Here is a 24064-nt window from a genome sequence, read left to right on the forward strand (position 1 = left end):
CTACCCATACCAGATAGTCACTGAAGCAATTGTAGCGGTAAAAACAGGACACATTACAGATGTCCATCATTAGAGGGCTAGTTAAACAATTAGGGTATTGTTTAACCTATATAACAGAGTTCTATACAAAATTTAAAAGCAATTAGGTATGTCGTACCTAATTGTATATTACTTATATTATGTTTTTTTATTTAGAAGAGCAAGCTGTAGCACAGTTTAAATAGAAATTTGCAAACAAAAAAGGATATGTATTTATATACCTATACATACATAGAGAGAATATACTAGTAATTGCATAGAAAATGATTTGCATAGTCAGACTAGCTACTACAATAGATGTGGGAGTTTCACTTTTGAATTCATTCAATTCTATAATATTTGGTATTTTTAGATGTGAGCGATGTGTTATATGTATAAGTTTTTTTTTAATTGGCAAAAAAATAGTGGTTAGTGTAAGAGGTTCTGTTATGTACATAACAAAATAGTAGTACCTATTTCTTGGTGGAAGATAAAGTGGTTTCTCTTTTTCTTTCCGTCCTTGATCCATCTGTATTATCTATTTTTTCTACACTAAATATGTGTGTGTAATAAAGAATAAAATTGAAACATTTTTAAAGCAGAGGCTGGGACCTGCACAGGAGAGAGGAAAATGTACAGAGGCAGCATACTGGGAAGGAGTATGCCTGAAAGTGTAATGGTCAAGATAGTTACCAAAGCTTTATTAAGTCGTAAGCTTAAAATGAGTCCTCTCACCAGCTAATTCCCCAAGGCACAAATGGCAGCAGCCTTTCAGATAATTGATGGAGTCCCCAGTGGTAGCATGTGGCCATGTCTTAAACATAATGGAAATGCAGCATTCATTTCGTGTTAAAGCTTACAATCAGTCAAATTTCTAAAAGTGACTTGGGATAGTTCAACTTATTTCTAATGGTTGCCCCAGTATTCCATGGAAATTAAAATCAGTGCTTCATTTACTGAGAATAATCTGTCACTTCACTAAATAAAGATGCTTTAATCAACACTTATTTGAGATACAGTTGAAACTAATCAAATATATTGCCATTCCTTTTGCATATATATTTATAAACTCGGAATTATTGTGTTTTATTTAAAAATTTACAGTGAAGCCAAAAGAATGATTTGTACTTGTCAAGAAAAGGACACAAATTCATCATCCATTGGTAACAATGACTGACTACTATCTTCTGGGCCATTTCAGAACTTCTTATGGACCAGGATATGTGAACTGCAGAAAATGTGGCATGATGGCCACTTTCTGGAGGCACTAAACTCCAACAAAAGATCAGCCTCTGCTCCACAAAGAACGCCTCAGATTTTACAACAGTCTCTCACTCAAATAAATCAGACACTATATTTAGTAACCTGGAGAGGAAGTTCATACTGTTAAATTAATAAAAACCGGTAAAAAGTGAACCACCTATAATATCACATAGATACAGGACAGCTACATTTTTCTGGGGTAGAGTAAACCCCCAGAGATCTATTCCTTCAGTAATAGTTCTGAATGCCAGTAGCATTTATCCGTAACACACACACACGCACACACACACACACACACACACAAGGTAGGCAGCCCTATCACGTTATTTTCTTTCTCTTTTAAAATACTTAAGTATAACAGACAATAAATGCAAATAGTATAAAATTCAGTGTCTTTCCCCCAACATCTGTCATTCAGTCACCCTGATTTTCTTTGGTTTCCTTTTTAAACTTTTGATACATTTGAAAAATACTTTGGTGTAAAGAGTGGACAATGGTCCAACTTTGTTTCCAGATGGCTCCCTGGGTGTCTCACCCTCAGATATTGAATAATCATCCAATGGCGTACGATCCTACATCTAATAAAATCTAAATTCCTCTGTTTGTGTCAATGTCTAGACTCACAATTCAGTTCCATTGATTTGAAAGTACAGATAATGCTTAAGCTCTGGAGTTTGAATCCTCGGGTTGGAATCTCGGTTCTATGGTTTGCCAGCTGTGTGACCTTAGGCAAATTGCTTAAATTCTTAAATGGGGAAATAAATAATCATAAGATTATTGGGGGATTAAACTGTTTAGGAGACGAAAGCAGTCAGAGAGTGTATAACATAGATAGCACTCAATATATGTTAGCAATCATTGCTCGTACAACATACTGTTGTTGTTGTTGTTGTTGTTGTTGTTGTTGTTTTGATATTTCACTACATTGATGGATTAACTAAGGGAGAAGTGACGGATATAAATATTGAGTCTTCCAACTAAATATCACATGGTTTTTCATGTCTGTGAGTCGTCTTTTGTGTCTACTGTCTTCAGACAACTGCTACAGATCTTTATCCGTGTTTTATAAAGATTCACATTCCCTTTTCTATAATTCATCTTCCCCAGATATTTCTTCATCATATGGTTCCAATCCCTGTAATTCCTACTTACTGCCTCCCAACTGCCCTGCTCCATTTTTAGACATCTCTTATTCAAGACACTTAACTGAGGACCTTGACTACAACCTGTGCCTAATGGAGTATAGCAGATTGCACTTCTTTAAAGCAGTTGAGATTCAATAGTACATATAAAGACTCATGCATTGTTTTTATTTTATCTTGTTTTATTTTTTTTTACATCCAAATTAGCATAGAGTGCAACCATGATTTCAGGAGTAGATTCCTTAGTGCCCCTTACCCATTTAGCCCATCCCCCCTCCCACAACCCCTCCAGTAACCCTCTGTTTTTTTCTCCATATTTATGAGTCTCGTCTGTTTTGCCCCCCGCCCCTGTTTTTATATTATTTTTGTTTCCCTTCCCTTATGTTCATCTGTTTTGTCTCTTAAGACTCATGCGTTTTTAAGGCTGGTATTTTCCCTAATGAACGAGTTTTCTGTTGAAATATTTTTCTGTATGTGAAGTCTGAGTTTGTAGAAAGCATCTTGAGAAATCAGACCCTTCAATAAGATTTTATGCTTGAACCCTTTATCTGAGTTTTTGTTTCATGCACATTAAACTGTTGCTAAAAAGCATGGGTCCTTTAAAGTTCAGGGGGAAAGTGTTTATAAAGATCTAAGACTGAGCTGAAGACAAAGCTATAGCCAGAGGCCTGGTTTCCTGAGAAGGAAGGAGTCCCCCACTAATCTGTCATGCTTCTGTCTAACAGGATATTAAAGCCATCCCAGCTCCTTTCTTTTACAGCCCTCTGTCTGTGCTAGCGCGCCACATGACCAGGGTTCCACACCGTGGCTCCTCCAGAGCTCCTTGTTAAGTGCACTCTATGAGGAATTAGAGTATTGGTGACTAAGAAAAAAAGAGAGACAATGAAGCCCTTATTATTGGTTACCATCCTCCCAATCACTGCCTCATGTAATTAGAAGGAAAAAAATAGACCTTTAAGGGAATAATTGAGCCTGCTGGGCAAGCCATTACAATCCTTACTCTCTGTCAGTTCTCCTTGGTTATGACTCTCTGATTACATTAAAGGTGAGATGAATTTTAAAAGAAAAGACTCATAAATTTTTTTTTCTAATTAAAGAAAAAGGTTGTTAAAAATAGATGCATGCACTAAAAGAGGTCATGGGGCCTCCCCGAACCCAACCCACATAGTCTTGTCTTAACTACACATTCCTCTTCAGCTACCTGAGAGGGTCAGGAGGGATGTATGTTAACAGACACACACACACACACACACACACACACACACACACACACACGTACATGTATACATCCCAGACCACAAATGACATTCAGGTGGTGTTGGTTTTATGGGCAATACTACACCCTTCAGACATGAATAGCTGATTTAATACTGGCCCAGAGCTGACAGATCTTGAAGAATGCCTATTACATCCTTTGGAAGAGTTCTATAAACAAGTGTTGTGGTTACCAGCAGAATGAAATCTCAGTCTGAAACTGAGACTTTGAAAGTAATTCACTTGGACAAGTCTTCCCCAACCAAGTGCAAACAAGAGTCCCAATGACCCTAAAACTATTAATGGAGTCTTTTTTCCCTCACAATCTCCTGTTTTATTGAAGCCCCGGTCAGCGAGGCTTTAAAGTTTGTTTCTACATCATTGCTTCCCATGTACAGATGTTCTTCCAACTGATGGTAAGCCAGGCCAAGTATATAGGATCTCTTTGCCATTCTGAGGGTGGAATAAAAAGTATTAACTCTCAAAGAGAGCTTGATAAATATTAGTGCCGGCACTGCTTGTCTGGGAAGCGTGAAGGAACAGGTCAGCTTCTATAGAGCCAAGAAATAGAACCCAGATCAGACAGAGTGAATGAGGTGAGGAGTAGGTGAATAAAGGAGAAACATTAAGGTCTAATAACAGACTATGAGCAGGACATGCCTCAGTGAAGGACTAGGGACAAGAAAAGAACTCCAGTTTGTCCCTGGAGAAGAAAAAAACTCCCAGAGAGAGTTCTGGGAGTAGGAAATGAGGTCATTAATGCCAAGAATATAATGGGGCATCTTAGTTGTGCTTTTTTGGAATTTGGGGGAAATTAAAGCAGAATAGGCTTCATATATGAACAAAAAGCTAAAAAAAAAAAAAAAGCTTCATCCTGGGGTGGTATTGGAACTAGGAAATGAAAATGGAAAGGCTGTGAAATTCTGCTTCAAGTTAAGCTTTATCAGGAATGAGACTGTGCCCTCTGTGTGTATTTTCTATTGTGATTTCTGATCAGTGAAAACAATTATACAGCCATTACTGACCAGTGGGTGTTTGCTGTCCTGCAAGTGCCTGGAAGAGTGAGGATTGAGAGCATCAAGACTGAAAACTTAAGGTTAGGTCTTTAGGAAAATGTCCCATTTGTGTAGCTCAGGCGTGCGTGCGCACACACACACACGCGCGTGGGATTTCGCTGTTGGGAGTTTCTCCCTGTAGGCCCTGCTTAGCCGTTAGTGGCCTAGAAACCAAATCTGGATGTGCTGACAGCCCACGTTTCGCAATCACAGAAGATACTGGCGAGCACTATTCAAACCTTAGCCTTGTTGCAACAGACCTGCTCCACCATGCATGTCACTTTCAGGTAAGGACTCCTGCCTCTACGTAAGTGTGGAATATCCAGATTCCCTTTTCTGATTTTAAGATTTGAGACTGGTGATGGAGGGGAAAAAAGACCATTTGGATCACAAGGCTATTAGTGCAGACAAGTGCTAGATTCATTTTGAAAATTCGAAGAATGAGAAATCCACACGTAGTGATTTAGGGAAACTGCTGGCCCTACATTTGCCATTCTTCGTCTTGCCCTGGAGATTGATTTAGGCCAGAGTATCTGCTTGGATCTGTCACTTCTCCAGGAGTCTGGGACTATCGGGGACTATTGTTTGGAAGCTCAGTTCTGAGGAGGAGTTCAAATGATAAAACCTGTATGTTCAGTTTCTGTTATAGCCTCATAAGGAAAAAAAAAATTTTTTTGACTAAAGCGTAGCTCCTAGACACTCAGGCAAATGAGGAAAAAGTACATAAATTGTGAGCTGATTAATTCATATTTAATACTTTTTAGAGGATGCCAGTGGAAGCTCTTGCCTTTACCTTGCCTAAAATTAGATAGATCATTGCAGAGAGATTGAAAATGTATGCCGTATTAATCAGTGTTCCCTTCATTCTTTCTAAATTTGATGCAGATTTCAAAGGATTGTTTAGGAGCAGGCCTACTTGAGGACCAGATCAAATCAAAACTCACCAAGAATGTCCTATGACTTCTAGATTAAATTACCTGGTCTGCTTTTCCTCCTAGTTCTCTGTGCTGGGTTACGATCTTGGATTTTATCTCCCCACTTTTAAACATTCTAGTAGAATGAGTAGTATGATACAATTTTTTTAAGCATGGACCTGAAATAAACATGGAAGGCCCGTGTCTTAGATGCGATGTGATAAGAATGAACTTTAACATTGGAAAGGTAGATGTTTCTTTACAGAGTCAAATTACCATTACTACTATGATTATTATTAATATTATTTGGCTTTGATAATGTAAACTAATGCAAATAAGCGAAATAAGTGAGATACAGAGAATTACTTTTTAATAACTTATAAATTTAGATTTAATTATTTTCAGAATCACTGATTCACTAGTTCTGGAACTTTTCAGTGATAACAGTAGGAGGATAGCTAGTACAATAATTAAATGAAAAAGAGTCCTTTTAAGACACAGGTAAGGGGCGCCTGGGTGGCTCAATCGGTTGAGCATCCGACTTCAGCTCAAGTCATGATCTCGCGGTTCGTGAGTTCGAGCCCTGCGTCGGGCTCTGTGCTGACAGCTCAGAGCCTGGAGCCTGCTTCAGATTCTGTGTCCCCCTCTCTCCGCCCCACCCCTGCTTGTGCTCTGTGTCTCTCTGTCTTTCAAAAATGAATAAACATAAAAAAATTTTTTTTAAAAAGACACAGGTAAAATAGCAGTGCAATGCAGTTACAACTACAAATATTACAGTATATTTAAGAGCCTAAACAAATTGAACACACACACATCAAAAATAGATTTTGAGTTAAGGTTTCCTTACTGTTACTTATTAAGTGCATAAATATGTTTTGAGCCCTTTATAAACAATCAGTTTTAATGCTCACAACTACCCAGGGAGGTATTACTATTTCCATATGATGAATGAGGAAAATAAGATTTGAAGTTGAAGTAACTTTTCCAAGATAATGTAGCAAACAGGTGGCAGTAGCAGGATTCAAATCTGGATCTGACTCTACAGTAGATTTTTTTCTTTTTACCAACGTAATAAAATTTCTCCAATGTTACTTCTTTTTTAAAAAAATCTTAATACCGGAGGCGGGGGGGTTGCGGGGGGGCGCGTGGGTGGCTCAGTCGGTTAAGTGTTCGACTTCAGCTCAGGTCATGATCTTGTATTTTGTGAGTTCAAGTGCCGCGTCGGGCTCTGTGTTGACAGCTCAGAGCCTGGAGCCTCCTTTGGATTCTGTGTCTCCTCCTCTGTCTGTCCCTCCCATGCTCATCCTCTGTCTCTCTGTCTTCCAATAATAAATAAACATTAAAAAAATTTTTTTTTAATCTTGATATCAGGGCGCCTGGGTGGCTCATTCGATTGGGCGTCCGACTTCAGCCCAGGTCATGATCTTACGGTTCTTCGGTTTGAGCCCTGCATCAGGCTCTGTGCTGACAGCTCAGAGCCTGGAGCCTGCTTCGGATTCTGTGTCTCCCTCTCTCTCTGCACGCTTCCTGCTTGCGCTCTGTCTCTCTCTCTCTCAAAAATAAACAAACGTTCGAAAAAGAAATTTTTTTAAATCTTATTACCAACAAGAAAATATATGTGAATATCAGTTATAAAACATAATAATACAACAGCTGTTAATCCAAAACCCAGCTGAAGATCTGGAATATTACCTTTCCTGTTAAAGCTACCCAGCTGAGTTCTTCCCCAGCTTGTCTCCCTGCCTTGCTCCAGAGGCAATCACCATCCTGAATGTTGAATCTAGCATTCCCTTCCCATCTTGTGAATTACTTTTACCACATAAGCATTTTATTTTCAGTCCTGGTATTGCATTCAACATTGTTGCGGAGATTTATCCATGTTGTCGCACAAAGCTATAGCTCACTTCTTTTCACTGCCATATGTCATTCACTGTGAAAATATGCCGGTGTAAAAGATCTATTCTCAAGGTACCTGGGTGGCTCAGTTGGTTAAGCATCTGGCTATTGACTTCTGCTCAGGTCATGTTCTCACAGTTTGTGGTTTCAAACCCCACGTTGGGCTCTGTGCTGACAGTGCGGAACCTGCTTGGGATTCTCTCTTTCTCCCTCTCTCTCTGCCCTTCCCCCACTCACCTGCCCTTTCTCTCTGTCTCTCTCAAAATAAATAAACTTTAAAAATTTTTTAAATAAATAAAAGATCTATTCTCCACTTGATGGACGTTGGGATTATTTCCAGTCTTTCCTAATATAATGTTACTGCTAACATTTTTGAGTTATACCAGAGTTTCTCTAGGATACATACCTCAGAGCAGAATTGCTGGATCATAGCGTAGTTAATGTTCACTTTTAAAATAAATGTAAAATTGCTTTTATAAGGAGTTGTGCCAATAGACACGTCCACAGCACCATTCCACATCCTCGGCAACAATTGACATTGCCAGACTTTAAAAAATTTTTTTTGTTGTTTATTCATTTTTGAAAGACAGAGACAGAGCATGAGCAGGAGTGGGGCAGAGAGAGAGGGGGACACAGAATCCGAAGCAGGCTCCAGGCCCTGAGCTGTCAGCACAGGCCCGATGTGGGGCTCGAACCCACGAACCGTGAGATCATGACCTGAGCCGAAGTCGGACACTTAAGCGACTGAGCCACCCAGGCGCCCCAGACATTGCCAGACTTTTTAATTGTAAATCCGGCGTATGTAAAATGTCAGCTAATTATGGTATCAGTTTGCATGTCGATTAGTAATTACTTTAAGCATTTTGCAGTTTGCTTATTCACTGCTGTTTTCCATGCTTGCTCATCCCTTCTAGTTTTATTAATTTCTGCTCTTTTATTTATTAATTCCTTTGTTATGTTTTCTTTGACTTTATTCTTTTGTTATTTTTCTAAGCTGGGCACTCTCATTTGCAGCCTTTCTTCTTTGCTTGTATGAACAATTAAGCTTATACATGTCATCAAATACTGGTTGCTATTATATCCCACAAGTTTTCAATATGCAGTACTTTCATGATCATTCCGTATTTTAAATTTTTCAGTATGATTTCTTCTTGAATCATGTGATACTTCGCACCTTTATAAATTGAGTTAAAACATTTAAAATGCATACTGCCGTTATTTAATTACATTTCAGTCAGAGAATACAACTGTTCTCCGTATAACAAGACCCAAGACAGTAGCATGATACAATGGCAGTTATTTTGCTCATGGATCTAGAAGTCGACAGACTCAAAAAGACGGTTCTTCCTCAGGGTTTCTAGGGCAATTGCAGTCAGATGGTAGTGAGGGTTGGGGTCTCTCAAAGGGTTCCCCATTCACAGGTCTGGTGCCTTGGTTGGGAAACCTCAGACAGCCACGGGCTAAAATGGAGTTCCTCCAACATCGGCCTCTCTCTCTTGCCTTTCCAGTTCTTTCTGCCCATCAGGGACTCAGGATATCCAAACATCTCTCAAGAAAAACTGGCTGAAGCCACATGATCTTTTCTAACCCATTTTGGAAGTAAATCAGAATTACTTGTACCACACTCTCGTCATTGAAGGTCACAGGACCACTTGGGTTCAAGCAGAGGGAACATTGACTCTACTTTTTGAGGAGAAGATTGCAAAAGATTTTCTGCACATGTTTTAAAACCACCACAGTGGTCGGTTTGATAGCACTTTGAAATTTGTTAAGATTTGCTCATTGGCTTAGTTTATGGTCAATGGTTGTTTTGTTTGTGTGGTCTTAGTATTACAGTGTAGAGAATATATGTGTTCTAATCAATGGATTCAGAAATCTACACATGATTATTAAAATGTTTCTATTTTACTTTTTCTTTCTTTTGTCTGCTCAACCTATCCAAAATTATGACAGGTCTCTAGAAATCACCCACCATGATATCTGTCATTTTCTCCAATTCTACCAATTTTTGCTCTGTAGATTTTGAGGTTATTTTATTCAGGGCACACAGCTTCAGAATCATTTTATTTTAGTCATTAAATGAACTTTTTTAGTGTTGGGTAGCAGCTCTCTTCACCACTTATAGTTCTTTTTGAATTGTAGACTTTTATTTCTGTCTATGTAGCTACACTAATTTTCTTTTGCTTAATATTAGCCCTGTGTATCTTTTCATATCCTAGTGGTTTTGACGTAGCTCAAGTTAATACATAGCTGGATTTTTATTTTTATCTTCGTTTATATTTTTATTGGAGACCAACTGATCTCTCAGGTTTGGCTTTTAAGTGGCAACTTGAGACCATTTATATTTATTATTATTACTCATAAATGCTGATCTATTCGGACATTTATGTGTATTTTTAATTTGACCTACTCTCTCCTATATCTTTGTCTTCTGCCTTTCTTACTTCAAAAATTTTAAATCTCTTTGTTTTCTTATTCCACATTTTCCCCCTACTAACTATTTCAGTTCTTTTAAAGATGATTCTTCAGGGGCACCTCGGTGGCTTAGTTGGTTGAGCATCCGACTTTGGCTCAGGTCATGATTTCACAGTTCATGATTTCAAGCCCTACATCGGGCTCTGTGCTGACAGCTCAGAGCCTGGAGCTTGCTTCGGATTCTGTGTCTCCCTCTTTCTCTGCCCCTCCCCTGCTCGTGCTCTGTCTCTCTCTCTCTCTCTCAAAAATAAGTAAACATAAAAAAAATGTAAAGATGATTCTTGAAATCTTGCTATGCATATTCAATAAACAAATACAAGCACCTTAGAATACTTTATTTATTTCTGACTGTTATCCCTATAATTGTCTTTTTTTTTTTAATTTGTTTTCAACGTTTATTTATTTTTGGGACAGAGAGAGACAGAGCATGAACGGGGGAGGGGCAGAGAGAGAGGGAGACACAGAATCGGAAACAGGCTCCAGGCTCTGAGCCATCAGCCCAGAGCCTGACGCGGGGCTCGAACTCCCGGACCGCGAGATCGTGACCTGGCTGAAGTCGGACGCTTAACCGACTGCGCCACCCAGGCGCCCCTATAATTGTCTTTTTTAAGCCCCCCCAATCAGACATTATTATTATTGTTGTTAGTATTATTATTATTTCTATTCTCTGCAGTTTTTTTCAGCTTACCTGCATTTTACCAGTTTCTTTGCTCTCCATTCTCTCTTGACTCTCAACCTTTGAGATCATTTTTCCCTTTAAATACATCCTTCAAGATTTCCATTAGTAAAGTTGTATTGATTAGCGACTCCTTCTATTCTTAGTTATCTGAAACTGGCTTTCACATTCATTCTTCAGACTTCTTACACCCACCTTCTTACAGACTTCCTGGACACCCTCCTCCCCACCCCCAACTTGAAGATATTCCCAAGTTCTCTGGCTTGTGTTTTGCTGTTATAAAGTATGCCATCAATTTAACTGTCATTTTCCTCAGGTAATCTTTTCTCACCAGTGCTTTTAAGATTTCTTTTTTTCTCTCTGAAGTATTCTGTAGGTTCACTAAATGGCGCCTAGGTGTGGGTTTCTTTGTATTTATTCTGCCTGCTATACTCTGCTTCCTGTACTTGTGGATTTATATCTTTCTTTGGTTCTGAAAAATCCTCAGCCACTACGAAAGTCTTTATATTAACTTCTTCTAGAACACCAAACTGTTTACACCTGACCTTATCATTCAATAGTCCATGTTCTGCTAAACCCTCTTTCATATGTATATTTTAATAAGCTTTATATTTTCCAGAAGATATAGATTCACAGCAAAATTGAGAGGGTACAGAGTTTTCTCATTTAACCCCAACCCCTCCAACGTATTTGTTTGTTTGCCTTTTATATCCAAGCTGTTTTATATTCCAGAAAAGGCAAAACTGCATAGACAGTAAAAAGATTAGTGGTTGCCAGGGGTTAGGAGGGAGGGAAGAGTGAATATTAGGTGAAGAACAGAGGACTTAAAAAAATTTTTTTTATGTTTATTTTTGAGAGACAGAGAAAGACAGAGAATGAGAGGGGAAGGGGCAGAGAGAGAGAGAGGGAGACACAGAACCTGAAGCAGGCTCCAGGCTCTGAGCCATCAGCACAGAGCCTGATGCAAGGCCCGAACTTGTCAACCATGAGATCATGACCTGAGCCGAAGTCAGACTGAGCCACCCAGACACCCTGAAGAACAGAGGATTTTTAAGGTGGTGAAACTACTCTGTACAATACTGTCATGGTAAATATGTGTCATGATACATTTGTCCAAACACATAGAATGAATAAGAAGAGTGAAGCCTCATGTAAACTATGGAGACTGAGTGATTATGATGTGTCAGTGTAGGTTCATCCATTGTAGCAAGTGTACCACTCTGGTGGAGGGTGTTGATAATACAAGAGGTTATGCTGGTTGGAGGCGACAGAAGGTGAAAGAAGAACATACAACAAAATATCTTGTTCAATTATTGAGTGTTATGGGAAATAAAATGTTTACCTAAGAGAACTGTGCAAATGTAGAATATTATTACATCCCAGATAGACTACATAATGACTTCGATGGAGTGGGGTGTGGTGCAAGAAAACAAGGCAGCCAGCACGTGTGTTTGTCACTTTTTATTAGTTTTGGTAGTTGTTCCAAAAGTGTGTCCCTGCAAGGAAAGGCTTGGATCCAGAGTGTTCTAAGAGTAATGTGTTGGGACGGTGGCTGAGTATTCTTTTCTAATAATTACGATTGGTTTCTTTGAAGAGCGATTAAGTGCATGAAAGTTGGAAAGCCACTCTTAGTGAAAAGTGTGAAAGAAATCACACAAATGGCGATACCAAGCTTCCATTTTGAAAGTCCGGGGGGGGGGGGGGGATGATTACAATCCAAATATAAATGGCAAATCAGAGCAGTGACACAGGAGAAAAAGAGTTCATTTTTAAGAAAGTCATTTGAGTGAAGGCCCTTGCTGCATGGTCCAAATTTCATAAGCAAGTGTAGACACAACACCACATACCTTTTGAGGCCTCAGTGACAGTAGAGGAGGCTTGTCCAGAAAGGAGAAGAGCTTAACTTACGGATTTCTGAAAAGCGTGGTTCTGGCACGCACTTAGGAAACCCGAGAAACTGGCCCTCGAGGGGAAAGGGTCCTACCCTGTGGCAGGTACAGTCCTGGGATTTGCAATAGCACACTCAATGGACCACAGTTTGCTATTCTGAATTGCTGTGAGTCATGGTAACCTACAGAACAGATGCTTTTTCCTTTCCAACATTTTGTGTTTAATTAGTAGCGTTTTTAAATGCTGGATGTGTTTAGAACCTCATACAAAGAAGTGAAAATGAACATAAAGACAGTGTTACACCGTAGTTCAAGACAAACTAGAACCTAAAGCTGGGGGGACCTGAGAGAACATCTGGTGCAATCCGTTCATTTTACAGTTGAGTAAAGGGGAGACCTGAAATAGTGCTCCCCACTCACATAGTTTGACTTTAAAGCCCTGGTCATAATCGTCATTGCAAAAAGAACCAGATTCAAGTTCTTGCTTCCCTAATTATTAGAAGTATGAAATCAAGCGAGCTATGTAACCTCTCTAAGTTGAATTCCTTATCTGTAATAATAATATTTACCTCCAAATTATATTGTATCTAAAACTTAAAATCCTGAGTTAAATGATCCAGCATCCTTGTTCTGTCATGTAAATTATATCTATTTTTATTTATAAATAATTAATATGTAGTATATTATATATCATATATTTTGTGATATTTTAAAAATAAACTAAGAATAAAGAGATATTATTATGTGAGCAACTCAAGGCCACGGATAGTATCTATGACCAGGTTAGGAACATGATTTATATCAGATCTCTTCCCTAGTCTACACATGCATAGACCTTAGGATCCTCACGGATTCATTTTTTTAAATTTAGATCTGGAGAACTCAGTCCTGAAATTAAGTAGGCTTTTCTGATTTGTTTTTTTTTTTTTTTGCCTTTTATATGTTTTGTCAGCTTACCCCAAAAATGTCAATAATCAGTACAGAAGTAGTTTGTTCAACAATAAAACTCTCCCAACAAGTCTTCAAACATCACTCTTCCCCCGTTCATGAGTCTTATTGCCAGGTCTCCTTTTAAAAATGTATAATTTGTTGCCTTGCAATTCCCCCCAAAATGCATCTTAATTCAACTGAATCCATATCAGATAATTGACTGAATCGGTTATGCATGGAAAGCCAAGCTTGACGACAAACTGCAGCCCCATTCTCCTGTCGGCTATTAAAGTAAGTTAATGATCTGGAGCTGTGTAGGGGTTTCCAGAAATAACACTGTAATGACCAACATGCTGTAGTTAGCAGCTAAGGAAAAGAACCGTTTATTTTTTTCAGGCATTGTTCAAACCAATGCCATAGTATCACTATTGTAGGACCCAGTCTACTGTGAAGAAATAGCAACACATGACAACTCAGATGAACGCAAAGCATCTCCTTAGTGGAAACAAACTCATCAGTGATTTCACTCAACTTTTCAAAACTATGGCTGAGAATCTTCTTTGAGCGCATGCTTTAGAATGACATCTGGATATGAATTTAAAAGTCAAAGTAGGAGGAACCACATAAACGGCTCCTTTACTATTTAAAATTTTAATTTTGAGTATAGTTGATAAAGAATATTACATTGGTTTTAGGTGCACAACATAATGATTCAACTTCTCTCTATCTTACGCTATGCTCACCACAAGCGTAGCTACGACGTGTCACCATACAATGCTAGTACAATATCATATTGACTGTATTCCCTTTTATTCCCATGACTTACTCATTCTGTAACTGGAAGCCTGTGTCTCCCTTTCCCCTTCACCCGTTTTACCCATGCCCCACCCCCTCCCTCTGACAACCATCCGTTTGTTTTCTGTATTTATAGGTCTGCTTGTTTGTTTGTTTTGTTTTTTTAGATTCGACATATGAGTGCAATCATAGGGTATTCTCTTTCTCTAACTTATTTTGCTTAGCATAATGCCCTTTAGGTCCATTCATGGCAAGATCTAATCCTTTTTTTATGGCTGCTCGATATACTATTATATATTTTATACACACACATACACACACATACACACACCTGCCCCGTACCTTCTTTATCCATTCATCTATTGATGGACACTTAGGTTGCTTCCATATCTTGGCTATTATAAATAATGCTGCAGTAAACACTGAGGTGCATATATTGTGTTAAGTTGGTATTTTTTTCTCTTTGGGTAAATACCCAGTAGTGATATTACTGAATTATATGGTATTTCTGGGTTTTTTTTTTCAAAGGAACTTCCATACTGTTTTCCACAGTGGCTGTACCAATTTGCATTCCCAGTAACAATTCGTGACAGTTCTTTTTTCGTCACATCCTCGTCAACACTTGTTATTTCTTGTCTTTTTGATTTTAGCCATTCTGACAGGTGTGAGATGATATCTCATGGTGTTTTTGATTTGCATTTCCCCAATGATTAGTGATGTAGAGCATCTTTTAATGTGTTTGTTGGCCATCTGTATGTCTTCTTTGGAAAAGTGTCTATTCAGATCCTCTGCCCATTTTTTAATCAGATTGTTTGGAGGTGTTTTGGTGTTGAATTGTATAAGTTCTTTATATATTTTGGATATTAGCTCCTTATTAGATATATCGTTTGTAAATACCTTCTTCCATTCAGTAGGTTGTCTCTTTATTTCATTGATGGTTTCCTTCACTGTGCAAAAGCTTTTTATTTTGATGTCGTCCCACTAGCTTATTTTTGCTTTTGTTTCCCTTGCCTTGGTAGGCTCATGTAGAAAACTGTTGCTAACACTAATGTCAGAAATTACTGCCTGTGTTCTAGGATTATGTGTTCAGGTTTCACATTAGGTCTTTCGTCTATTTTGAGCTTATTTTTGTCTATGGTGTTAGAAAGTGGTCCAGTTTCATTATCTGGCATGTAGTTGTCCAACTTTCCCACCACCATTTATTGGAAAGACTGTCTTTTCCTCATTGTGTATTCTTGCTCCTTTGTCATAGATTAATTGACCATCTAAGCGTGGGTTTATTTCTGGGTTCTCTCTTCTATTCCATTGGTCTGTGTTTATTTTTTTGCTGGTCCCATGCTGTTTTGATCACTACATCTTTGTAGTAGATCTTAAAATCTGGGATTGTGATACCTTCAGCTTTGTTCTTCTTTCTCAAGATTGCTTTGGTTTTTCGGGGTCTTTTATGGTTCCACACAAATTTTAGTATTATTTGTTCTAGTTTTGTGAAAGCGCTGCTGGTAGTTTGATAGGGATTGAATTAAATCTGTAGAGTGCTTTGGGTAGTATGGACATTGTAACAATATTAATTCTTCCAATCCATAGCCTGGAATATCTTTCCAATAAATGGTTCCTTTGAACAAGATGGTAGAGATCAATACTAAAAATAGTTTTTTGCCCACAAAGCTAAAAGCTAAAATGACCATACTGATGTTGTACTTAGTTCCAGAAAAGTTCTTGGATGTCCCAAGATTTTTTTATTAGTAGATGCATATGTACACACACACACACACACACACACACACACACACACTGCACTTAGAGAGAAGTTGAAAGTCAAAAAGTTTCTCAACAATTCAATGCCCCTAGGTCTCCATCTGGTACCCTGACCCTGACCCTGACCCTGCTACCTTTTTTGCAGAGGCTTTGATGGAGTCTCACTCTATGCAAGACAGCTCTATGTGATGTTAGGGCAGATAGAAAAATCAAATAAGACAGCTAGAATATTTGAGTAAAATATGAAATCTATAATTAAAAATAAAGCAAAATATCTCAGACATTAAATGACCTTGTTTTGCAAATTGATTTTGTGTCAGCATTTCTGGCTTCAAATTGTATAGAAGACACTACTTAAGTAAACGCCTAGTTAATAATTGAAAAAAAACAAATAAGTAAGACATTTTAATTCTGTTTGAATCTTGTTAATTTTTCTGAGTATCATAAATAAGCTTAAAAGGCAGATGAGAAACTAGTAAAAATATTTTTATAATAAATTACAAATGGTTAATGTTCCTAATATATAAGTAATATTTTTAAATCAGTAACAAAAGACAAAATGCTTCATTGAACAAGAAACAACTATAGGATTAAATAGGCAATTTTAAAAAATATAACTAGTTAATAAATATGAAAATATTCAACCAGTGTAACAAAAGGACCAGAAACAAAAGAATAGATGCTGTATGATTTCACTTGCGCTTTTTTGTTTGTTTTTTGTTTTGTTTTGTTTTGCTTTGTTTTGTTTTTTTGAGAGACCGAGAGAGCAAGCAGGGAAGGGGCAGAGAGACAGGGAGAGAGAGAATCCCAAACAGCCTCCACACTGTCAGCACAGAGCCTGATGTGGGGCTCAAGTTGACCAACTGTGAGATAATGACCTGAGCTGAAACCAAGAGCTAGACGCTTAAACTACTGAGCCACCCAGGTACCCCTGTGTGATTTCACTTACATAAGGTACTTTGAATAGTCCAGTTGCTAGAGACAGCAAGTAGAACCCTGTCCCAAAGGGCTGGGGGTGGGGGAGCAGACCGGGGACTTGTTGTTAAAGAAATACAAAGTTTCAGTTGGGGAAGATGCGAAAATTCTGGAGACGGATAGTGGTGATAGTTACACAACATTAATGGACGTAATGCTGCTAAACTATACATTTAAGAATGGCTACAGTGGTATATTTTACTACAGTAAAGCAAATTCAGCCAGTTTAGTATGCAAAAAAATGTAGACTTAAACAGTAATGAGATAATACCTTTTTGCTCATTAACATAGCAGTAGGAATAGAAATTATAATGCTGGCAATACTTAAGTGGAGAGATATGGGAACATTCAAACACTGGTAAAATGTAAGATAGGCACAAAGTTTCTGGATGACAGTTTAGAAATATGTATCAAATGTCCCAATACCCTGCAGCCTCTTAGTTCAAAGTACATACGTGAATTTTCTTAAAGAAATTATCATTCTTGCTCTTTTGAAATTTCTTATACAAGAATGTGCAGCAAATAAAATGCTGAAACATTTATTTGCTTATTTTATTTTTTATATTATTTTATTTTATTATTTTTTTTTTACATTTATTTATTTTTGGGAGACAGAGAGACAGAGCACAAGTTGGGAGGGGCAGAGAGAGAAGGAGACAGAATCCAAAGCAGGCTCCAGGTTCTGAGCTGTCAGCACAGAGCTCAATGCCAGGCTTGAACCTGCAAACTACAAGATCATGGCCTGAGCTGGAGTCAGACACTTAACTGACTGAGCCACCCAGGTGCCCCTATTTTTTTATTTGAGAGAGATAGAAAGAGAGAGAGCAAGCAGGGGGAGAGGGACGGGGGGGGGGGGGGGGAGAGAGAGAGAGAGAGAGAGAGAGAGAGAGAGAGAGAGAGAATCTTAAGCAGGCTACACGCTCAGTGCAGAGCCAACATAAGGCTCGATCCCACAACCCTGGGATCATGACCTCATGAGTCAGATGCTCAACCAACTGAGCCACCCAGGCACCCCAACATTGATTAATTGATTTATGGAGAAACCCATAAGATAGAATATGAAGCAACTATAAAAAGTCACATTCTTCAGGTATAGTAAATGAAATAAGATAGTACAAAACAATAAAACTATGATCCCAATTTTATACAACAAAATATCTGTACTTAAAAACCTGACTGGGAGGATAGACATAAAAATGGAATACAGATGTCTGCAATTATCTCTGGTAGTGCAATTATGAGGAGGTTAACTTTTTTCTTTATACTTTTCCATGTTTTCTAACCTTTCTAGCAATGGATATTTTATAATCGTAAAATTTAAATAATAAGAAAGCAAAGGATTAAATATTATTATTACTCACAAAATAGTGTCCATCCTGAGCTTTCAATGAATTATTTGCCTCCAGCCCCCAAACACTATTAAATGTCTGAACAAAGAATCAAAGGATGCCATTAAAATTGGCTAATTCAGGGGCGTCAGGGTGGCTCAGTCTGTTAAGCATCCAACTCTTGATTTTGGCTCAGGTCCAAATCTCAGGGTTTCCTGAGTTCGAGCCCCTCTCTGGCTCTCTCAAAATAAATAAACATTAAAAAATTAAAATAAAATTGGCTAATTCGATGGAAAAGTAGCCCAGTTTCTTTCATGGAGGCAATTTCTACTTTTTTTTTTTTAATACTTATTTTTTGAGAGAGAGAGAGAGAGAGAGAGAGAGAGAGAGAGACAGAGTATGAGTTGGGGAGGGGCAGAGAGAGAGGGACACACAGAATCTGAAGCAGGCTCCAGGCTCTGAGCTGTCCACATAGAGCCCCACGTGGGGCTCCAACTCATGAACCGTGAGATCGTGACCTGAGCCCAAGTCAGTTACTTAACCGACTGAGCCACCCAGGCGCCCTGGCAATTTCTATTTTGTATTAGCTTGATCTTTGTGTCTCCAGAGCACACATGAAAGAATCAGAGCAGTCATTGGTGAAGACCAAATGGAAGTTGGGAGGGGCAAGAGCTCTGACTTGGTGCCAGTACCCTCTGGGCTCCCTCCTTCCCTGCATGCTGAGCCCCGAGGCCTTGGGCTAATCGTGTACCTGAGCTGCTAAATGAAATTGTCTTTAAAAGGAAACTCTACTGTAAATATTGTAATTATCCCAGGAAAGAGTGTCCATTGATTTATCAAATCAGGATTGAGATTTCAGTGTATTCAGACCCTCCACTGAACTATTACAGAACTGTATCTGTACCTACTTTGTACCTAAGAGTTTTCTCCTCCAAGCCCTCTCTGCATGTTCTTTTGTTGTTGTTATTTACTGAACAACAACATTTAATGAATGAATGAATTTAATGAACAACAACGATTATGGAGACATAATCGACATATAACATTAATTTCAGAGTTGAAATATTATATATACATATATATTATTACAAATTATTATATATATTATATTATAAGTTATTACATATATTATTCTAAATACATTATTATCGAAATTATGTTATTATTATAATATAAGTTTATATTATTACATATAAATATTATATATACATGTATATATATGTATATATTGCAAAATGATCACCACAGTAAATCTAGTTCAAATTGGTCACCACACATAGTTACAAACTGTTTTTTCTTGTGATGAGAACTTTTCAGATCTACTCTCTTAACAGTTTGCAGATACCTAGTACAGTGGCTTCAGTCGTCATGCTGTATGTCCCCAGGATGTATTGATTCATGTTCATTTTTGCTTCACCAGCACACTGCCTTTTCTGGGGTCTAATAAATAATTGTTGGGTGATGAAAGCAGTATGCCAGGCTGGTTCATATGGGATTTAAGTGATTATCTCAAAGGTAGATTTATCTTACATTTATGCATGAACAAGGGACTCCCCGCTCCTCTAAAAATATCACTGGTAGACTAGGTCACCTTCCCCATATTTTAAACTTTTAAGTTGTTCAGAAGACATAATCGAAAAAGGTCTGACTGAACAAGAGAGCTACTCTAAATAAAATTTAAAGGGGGTGAATCTATTTCACTGACTAGCCCTCTCTTTTCCTCTTCTTTCCCCATCTAATACCTCCAGCATTGGGGTTTTAAACATTTCTTTTTTTTTTTTTTAATTAAAAAAATTTTTTTAATCTTGATTTATCTTTGAGAGAGAAGGAGAGACCGAGCACGAGCAGGGGAGAGGCCGAGAGAGGGAGACACCTGAGAAAGAGAGAGAGAGAGAGAGAGAGAGAGAGAGAGCACGAGAGAGAGACAGAATCTAAAGCAGGCTCCAGGCTCTGAGCTAACCCAGGGCTCAAACTCATGAACTGTGAGATCATGACCTGAACCAAAGTCAGACACTTAACTGACTGAGCCACCGAGTTGCCCCTTACACACTTCTGAAAAGGTTAAATACCAGGGTGGACAGTGGGGGAAGAACCCAGACTTGGCCATGGAAACTTAAACATAAGTGTGTATTTTAAGGACAATCATTAAATTTCAAATTTAATTATTTCTCTTTTTTAAAAAAAATTTATTAGTTTTCTTTATTTTTGAGAGGCAGAGAGAGACAGAGCGCATGTGGGGGAGGGGCAGAGAGAGAGGGAGACACAGAATCAGAAGCAGACTCCAGGCTCTGAGCTGTCAGCACACAGCCCGACGCAGGGCTCGAACTCACGAACCGTGAAATCAAGACCTGAGCCAAAGTCGGTCGCTCAACCAAATGAGCCACCCAGGCGCCCCTTTAGTTATTTCTCTTAATCGAATACTGTTTAAAAATTATTTCAAAAACTTTCTATTATTTGTCATATTTCCTTTGAACATTACAAATAATTTCTTTCCACACTGATTTCACAATGCCCCATTTGAACACAAATTATATTACAACATTTTCCAAACTCAGGCAGCTTTGAGTTCCTGTGGGAGAGAAATACATTTCCAAAGACACTGCTTGCTTCATATCACTAGAGCAGAGGTTTAAACCAGTTGCCCTGGAGCTAAATGAGGCTCAAAGTTGCAATTACTTGGAATTAGTTTAGATTTTTTAAGTAGTTGCCAGCATCTAAAAATTGGGAGGCTTGAAATAAAATTACAGAAAGCTAGGAGGCTCTTGAAAAATCTTTAAACCCAGAACCATGGGGTAGCTGTGTTAACACAGGCCAACAATCAAGTGAGCCTGAGTGATCCTGCCCCCTTGGGGAGAGCTGGGTTCCCCAGGCCTCCCCACCCCACTGTGGCTTGCTTTCCTCACCAGTGTTATCTGCCTGAGTGTCTGTAGACATTTGAGTTTTTTTAAAAAAGATGCATTATAGTGGCAGAAAATGCTAGAGGATGTCCTTGGGCAATATCAATGGTATCTAATCTTAATCATTAATATAGAGTAGGAGCCAGAGTCACTTAGCTTTCTGTCATTTAGGATGTGATTTTTCTTGCCTTGATAACACACAGTGGAATGTGAAAACATCCACACGACAGGATATCCCAGTGAACAGCTTCCATGAACCTGATGACCAAACTCAGAACATGGCAGCAAGTAAGCAGCACAGGCCCTTGTCCTTGTGTCGAATTGTGGCAACAAAACCTGGTGTAATTTGTGATGGTTTTTTCTTGCCATGGGTTGAAGGGGTTTGGGAGGACAATAGACTGCTGGTGGGGAAATGGGCCACTTAATCCCTGCCTCTCAGAGTCCAGTGTTTCAATACCCAATGTCAGTTAACACAACTTAGCCAACAAGCCTGCAACAGAAGAAATGAAACGTGGGGTGATGAGTTGAAGGCTAAATGAAGGGGAAGGAGTCGGCACTATCCCCGGGACCCTCTTTCATCTGGTAAAGCACCGCTGTTTGTTGATACTCTTAATGACTTTTCCATTCCTTCCTTCCCCTAGTTTGTAGAGGTGCCTTAGATTCATCAAGGTTAAAGTCAAGATCTCATTTTGTTTTGTTTTAGTCTTCTCCTGGATGACTATTTAAATAGAAACCTCATGTTTCTGTTTGATGTGTCCCCTTAGTAATAGTAATAATAATGGCTAACATCACCAAGTGCTTATTATGTGCTGAGCACTTAGGTGCATTACCCTATTCAATCCTCATTAAAAACCTCAGAAGATAGGCACTAGTTCAACCTCCTTTTTTTAAAGATGAAGATACTGAAGTTTGAGAGGCAATATAATGTATTCCTCACTTGGCTATTAAGTGGGCCGACCAGAAAAGTCCTGCTTTCAACCACTGTTGTACAGGTGCGGCAGCCTTCAAAATGTAGCACATCCATTTCTATTAAAAGTAAGAATTAAAACGATGAAAAGTGGGATTTGGCTCAGGACACAGGCTGTGGATAAACCAAAGAATGGAAGAAGGTGAAGAGATTCAGTGAAGGCCACATGCAAAACAATACCTCACCAAGGATAATGTTTTTGGAGTTATTAGTATTATTAGATGATGAGAAATCCATGTTACAGGAACCTCTAGAGAAATGTGATGAAATTAGAGAAGATCCAGAGAAGGCATCATCAATAATCAAGGAGAAAGGAATGGAGTTTGAGCAAGAAGGGGTGAAAAGATTAGCATGTTTTATTCTCAGATACTTAGTGGGGGTGGTTGTATAGGGATTGCACAAACTCCTAGAAACCTAATTAAATTGAATGTAACTTCACACAACTACTAGTAAACATTAAGAAATTATTCTGAGAGTTAATATGCTTTGGGGGAGAGGCTTAGAATATCTGTATTTTTAGAGTTTGGATTTTTAATAAATAAGGGAAATTAGTATGTTTAGGAGGTGTATTCCTATTTTCTAAGTTTAAAGTACACACTACTGCCTGAGTGGTCTTTTCAAAATTGCAGATCTGGCCAGGGGATGCCTTCATCCACTAAAATGGCTTCTCACTATCAATAACTGGAAAGGATGAAACAATCCTTAACACAGTCACGCAGGGAATTGAAAAGTTCTTGCCCTTACTTTTCCAGCCTCCCCTGGAATCACACTCCACCTTGCTGGCAACTGTGGGCATTTTGACGGTTCCCCCAGCATCCAAACTTCAGAGGGCAGCTCTTCTTGCCTTCTTGGACTCTACTTTCTGGACATTCACAGCACCTCTTTTTCACATGCCCCCTTGTTGCTTCCCCGCCAGATGTAAACTCTGAGCAGGCAGAGGTGGGCAGACCCTTGCCTACTTTGGTGTCCCCAGCAGTTGTAAGTAGGTAAAAGCCCTAGAAGTATCTGTTGAATAGAAACCCAAACCTGCAAGGCCACTCTCCAGAGCCAGCATTCTGATTTGGGTACATTAGAGAGCCAGTGGTAGAATTAGCATTTTTATTGCTTTTAAAAAACTGGAGTGAAAAAGTGTCTTCTGTATTTTAAACCATAATTAAGACAGACTAGTCTCCCATTTGCATTTAACCCTATTTAAAGAGACCTTCCCACAACTCCTCTCTCCCCTCCCCTCCTTTATGTATCTCCATCCAAGACACTATTAAATATTTCATTTATTTGCTTCATTTATTGTGCATCTTCCCCACTAGGAAGTAAATTTTAGTAGGGAAGAGAAGTTCCTCTTTTTTGCTCACTGCCATAGTTCCAGAGCCTGGAACAATGTTTGGCACATAATAAATGCTCTTGATGTATTTGTTGAATGAATGAGTTTAATAGTTTTCTTTGACCAGAGGTAATAGACAGAAAGCACCAGTTAGCCCCAAAGTAATGCAACCCCAGTCTGAATTTTTAAATATCTTTCAGAGGTTGTATTCACTTGTGATCTTTAAAAATGAGGCTTTCCATTATATCAGGGTTCCCTCATATTACAGTGTATCAGAATCACCGAAGGATTTGTAAAAGTGCAGATTATCACCATCGGAAATTATTCTCTGGTGGGGCTCCTGGGTGGCCCAGTTGGTTGAACGCCAACCTCAGCTCAGGTCACGATCTCACAGTACATGAGTTCGAGCCCTCCGTCAGGCTCCGTGCTGACAGCTCAGAGGCTGGAGCCTGCTTCGGATTCTGTGTCTTCCTCTCTCTGTGTGCCTCCCCAATCATGCTCTGTCTCTCTCTCT

At 38.7% G+C, this 24064-nt stretch overlaps 1 protein-coding gene across 11 annotated transcripts in view; it reads left to right on the forward strand.

Moving 5' to 3' along the window:
* DLC1 (DLC1 Rho GTPase activating protein) overlaps window positions 1-24064 on the forward strand; it is a 484735-nt gene that overhangs the window by 413215 nt on the left and 47456 nt on the right. The gene's annotated exons all lie outside the window — the stretch shown is intronic.

The sequence above is a fragment of the Felis catus genome, chromosome B1, assembly GCF_018350175.1.
Source record: "Felis catus isolate Fca126 chromosome B1, F.catus_Fca126_mat1.0, whole genome shotgun sequence".
In the NCBI taxonomy this organism is placed as follows: Eukaryota; Metazoa; Chordata; class Mammalia; order Carnivora; family Felidae; genus Felis; species Felis catus.